Source organism: Chanos chanos, chromosome 8 (genome assembly GCF_902362185.1).
Source record: "Chanos chanos chromosome 8, fChaCha1.1, whole genome shotgun sequence".
NCBI classification, from domain to species: Eukaryota; Metazoa; Chordata; class Actinopteri; order Gonorynchiformes; family Chanidae; genus Chanos; species Chanos chanos.
In genome coordinates, this window is record NC_044502.1 from 5,010,453 (window position 1) to 5,015,576 (window position 5,124).

Sequence of the window (5,124 nt, forward strand, 5' to 3'; positions counted from 1 at the left end):
ATTATATTATTGATGGCGCACTCCAGACACATTGACCTTTGTTGGGATGTGGTGTATTACTCTCTACTTCCTTCGCTTTCCCCTTTGAGCCCTTCTGTAAAAATGAGCTGACAAAAGAAAAGAAAAGTGGACAGTGAGTGCCAAGTGTTTAATAAGGAGTGGACAACAAAATATTTTTTCACTGAAGTCCGATCAACGGCTGTATGTCTGATATGCCAAGAAACTGTTGCGGTTTTCAAAGAATACAATGTCAGCTGTCACTTTACCACGAAGCATGCTAACTATGCTAGCAAGCTGTCAACGCAAGAAGGGGTGGCTACTGCTCAGAGGTTGACGGCTAATTTACAGACGCCGCAAAATCTTTTTCACCGACGAACTGCGATTCAAGTCAAGTACCAAGGCAAGTTTTTTGCTGGCATTCAAATTAGCAAAGGCTAGCAAACCTTTCTCCGAAGGTGAGTTTTTGAGAGAACGCATGATAGAGACAGCAGGTCTCTTGTATCCGGAGAGCAAAGGCAAGTTTGAAAAAATCAGTTTATCACGCAGGACAGTGACTCGCCGTGTAGACCCCTGCCCTAGACCAACGAGCCACAAAACATCCTAGTCAGATGGCACAAAGTGGATTGAACCTTTAAGGGCATGGCTTAAAGCTTACCACTCTCCACCAAAGAGTTGAGCATTCATAAATGGGCTCATCTGGGATTTGAACCCAGGACCTCTCGCACCCTAAGCGAGAATCATACCCCGAGACCAACGAGCCACAAAAGGCATCTTTCAGAGAGCTGAAATTTCGTCAGTCCTGGTGGGTGCAGACAAAGGTGGCTACCATTTCAAGATTGTGTGAGAAAGAAAGCTTCTGGCCAAGTAAAGTGGGCTCATCCGGGATTTGAACCCAGGACCTCTCGCACCCAAAACGAGAATCATACCCCTAGACCAACGAGCCATAAAACATGTTACAGGGCCAGTAGATATCCACACACCCCCACCGCCATGACAGGAGCTTGATACTTCTTTGTTCACTCTGCTGCTGAAACAGCATTTATTTAATTAATTACCTTGTTTACTAAATTACTCACTTATCCACGCTGTCAACGAAGTGGACCAATTGTATGTCTTACTTCACAAAGCAGCCACGACCGGTTGCACACACCAGCTTGCAAACCAGCAGCTGCACACTCACGGCGCTGCTAGTGGCGGCTTTCTGCCGAAACGACATTCAGGGGGCAAATCAACTACACTGCATTCGTACTGTTCCATGTTGTGCAGGATGGCCAAGGTATGGAGGAAAGGGGTCAGTATTTTCAGGTACCTCCCCTCTGTCAGATGCCAGTTGGAGAAATTAGAATCCGACGCAGTGGCCGGACGTCACAGTCTTTGTCCCACTTCTGACAAGCCCTTTTTGTTTTTATTGTAACTGATCTCAGAATTCTCAACACAGAAGCCTGTCTGAACCGACAGAGGGATTGGTGAGCGACTTAAACGGGCTCGTCCAGGATTTAAACCCGGTACTCTCACACCCAAAGCAAGAATCGTACCCCTAAACCTACAAGCCTCAACGAGAAACTCTCTGGAGGGGTGGAGGGGCACTAGCAGTACTAACATATCCAAGCACTGCTTTGTGACTTGGTGTCACTTTGGTGAACCAGTGTCCTTTCACTCTGCCAGACGCCCGCTGGAGAAAAAAGGCAGAAATGATGGCCTTTTACAATGCATTTAAGGCTGGCTGTGTATCCTTGATTTTGATAAATAATACAACACTGTGGCCAAGCTCCAAAACACCTTCAAAGCAAAAAAAAAAAAAAAAAAAGTGAAAGAATAAATCAGTCTGTTTTTTGTGGGGGGGGTTTTTTCCTTCAGGAAAAAATACTCTTGCTTTTAATTTCCCCAACCTTGCCTCCGCATTACTCATCTCATTTACGGTTGTCTCGATACAGTCTGAAAGGTGTTTCCCTCCTCACTCATTATCTCACCCACTCATCCTATTTTCTCTGACTGGGAAGCCTCCGTCCTGTCCCGGACTGTCTGGGATTTGAGTCTGGGACTTGCTGTGCTCAAAGTGAGAATCGCACCCCCTGGAGTCAAACAGGTCAGAGATGCTCCTGTATTTTCTAAAATCCTCGTCTCTGCAGATGTAAGGGACGATAGCCAGCCCTTCTTACTCAGAAATTGCACGAAACTACATCTACGAAACACAATGGTGTGGAGTGGATCCCCCGATTTCGCTCCAACCAGATCTAGTCCCCCGTCAGCGAAATGGACTTAAATAGTATCTTCAGGCTGACTACTTTTCTTTCCTTCTTACAGTCTGATGGCGCTGTCATTAAAGTTTCTAAATGACAGTACATGCAAAAATATCCAAGAAATAAGCAAAAAGCAAAGATACAAAGACAGAAAAATGATAGGATGTGCTGTTTTGGCACCAAGCTCTGGTTTATTCTTTTTATTTTTTATTTACTTTTTTTTTTTTACAATGTACAACATACAAAAATATAGAGTAGCAAAAAAATTCACAGTGTCTATAAAGGCAGTGACCTCGAGTTTGGAATCCGCCACACTGGACTGCATAGACGGGCTCTGAGCTTCAGAAACAGAGCTTTCAAACCATGCAAGACAGCAAGCATGACCAATCAAAATGTGAGTGACAGGGTGAGAGTGTCCAATCACAACGCAGAACGAGACGTCTTTTTTCAGTTTTGTTAGTTCCAGGGCCATCCACATGGTAGTAAAAAAAAAAAAAAGCCCTGTTCACACCTGGTTTCCATACACTTAGAACCCCACACTATAATCGTGCTCCAGTCCTTCAGAGAATATTCCAGAAGATGACTCTGGAATACACTGAAGTGTTCCAAAAGTTTTCCAAAATGACAGGAACAACGCTGAAAGTGTAGTACCACGATGGTGCCTCACTGAATCACTGACTAACCCCCAACTTCCGACAAAAGTCACACTCGCACGCGCTCATAAACATTCTCACACAGCATACAACGAAAAACAAATGTGCGTACAATACACTTACTTTTCCAAAACCTTTGAAACAAACAAATAAAACAAACAAACAACAACAACAACAAACAAACAAAAAAAACCAAGGTGTGGTTCTCTGGTCATTTGGTTTTCCAGGCGATGCAGGCTGTGTCCGCGTAGACATACAATCACTAACGCAAAAAGACATCTATCCTTTTTTTTTTTTTTTTTGTGCAGAAGAATCTTCCAGAACGTGGATACTTGAGAGTATATAAACCAGTGTGTACATGACATCTCATTTAAAAGACAAACAAGAGAAAGGAAAACACACTTGTTTGATAGCGAGCAGTTTGCTCTGCGCTGAATCATGTCATCCGTTCACTGAATTAAAAAAATAAAAGCTTGTATTGTAGTTTCAAACTGATCAGCTATTCGATATATGTTTATCTTTACGTTATCCTGATGTTTTCATGAAGACATTTGCTGGAAATCATTTTTAAGATTTCATTTTTTCCACCTTCAGTTAATCTATCTTAAGAGTCAAACTCATTACTCAATTACAAACTTAGCAACAGTTATATGATACCCTGGCCAAATACACACACACACACACACACACACACATATCCCAAGCATACAGTCGGAAAGAAAACTGTGATGCATGTAAGTAAAGTTGATTTGGATAACAAAGAACAAAACAAAAAAGGGCAACACGGATGTTTATTCCGTATTGGGAAGCATAGTGTTTTTTTTTTGTTTGTTTCAGGGGCACTGCTGCGCGCGGAACTGACTGCACCGTTAGCTTATCGTTCCTCTGGGAGTGAAACTGTTTCTCGGAACCAGTGGGATTGAGCAAATGTGTTTCTCAGTAACACTCAATTCTACTGTCGACAGTGACTCTCTCCAAGAATCAGGAGTTACATATAAATACACAAAGAAGAAGTTAGAACACACACTAGAACACACACACACACACACACACACACACACACTCTTTCCCTTTAGCTTTGCTTCCACACTTGGCTTTTGTCAGGGTTCGTTTAAAAATCGTAAGCCAGTAAGTTTTTTTTCCTGGCGTTGTTCAGTGACGTGGTGTGACGGCAGAGGTGGAAGCCTGGCTGTACAGAGTTCTTATGAGTACAGTGAGAACATCCTTCATTTCAGAGTCTCTAAGTGTCAAGCGGTTCCATACGAGGAGCTCTCCATACCCTAACGTTCTTCGGCTGTGCGTCGTCCCTGTGGAACGCAAACAGTAGAACATGCATCGAGAACCGAGTCCCTCCCAGCATGGCGATAACGGCCTTGGAGCAGTATTGATGCAACGGAATTCCTTCCTTGAGTCTTTCACTCCAACCCTAAGTTTGAGATGTCTTCTGACTCGCGGAATACTAATTCTCCCATCCTCAGAAAAAAAAAACACACACACAAAAAAAAAACTGAAGTACATTTGCGAGTTTAAGAATCCAAGAATTCACAACATGTCTATTTTTTCCGTGAATAAATTTGAAATCGTCAGTGAACATTAACAAAGCTAATGTAGCCTCACAAGTGAAACCCCAGCATGGTCATATTTCTTTCTCCTTCTTACGTCAGGCAATTACAAACTGGGGTTTTGGGTGCCAGGATGCTCTTTAAAAAAAACAAAACAAAACAAAACAAAAGAACAATTCCAGTTTCGGTGATTCCTTGAATCTGTCTTTCTCACCACGTGAAGACAACCTCATCCGTTATGAGATTGCGTGCTGTGTAAACGTGCATGGTCTGTGAGTTGGAATATAATTCTCATTCACCAATTGTGACAAATTGCCAAAGATGCCCGGTATACAACCATTATAAAAAAAAAAAACATCAAGCTTATGGAGAAAAATGCGATTGGTCCACTCGGGCGGTCGACAGGAGATGCAACTTCCTTTGTTTTTCCTCGGTATTATTTTTTTTTTCTTATCAGTCCAAGGGGGGGTGGGGGGGGGGGGGGGGTGAGTGTATGTCAGATGCACCGTTTAATAAACACACAAAACACACATACACACACGCACGCCTCTCTCTGAAAAACGTGCCCCGGCCGTCAAGAGGCGGACGAGCGCACGCGCGCGATACCTCGATGACAAAACACGCTCGGCGACAAACACGGCGTTGGCGTCGGGGTGGCGGTGTTGAGGT

General features: G+C 43.4%; 2 non-coding genes across 2 annotated transcripts; both read right to left on the minus strand.

Annotated features, from left to right (window-relative positions):
* Window positions 1–688: 688 nt before the first annotated feature.
* trnap-agg (transfer RNA proline (anticodon AGG)) lies at window positions 689–760 on the minus strand. Its single transcript has one exon. It is a non-coding gene; the product is annotated as a tRNA-Pro (tRNA).
* A 111-nt stretch (window positions 761–871) lies between these two features.
* On the minus strand, window positions 872–943 carry trnap-ugg (transfer RNA proline (anticodon UGG)). The gene has a single exon. It is a non-coding gene; the product is annotated as a tRNA-Pro (tRNA).
* Between the last annotated feature and the right edge of the window lie 4,181 nt (window positions 944–5,124).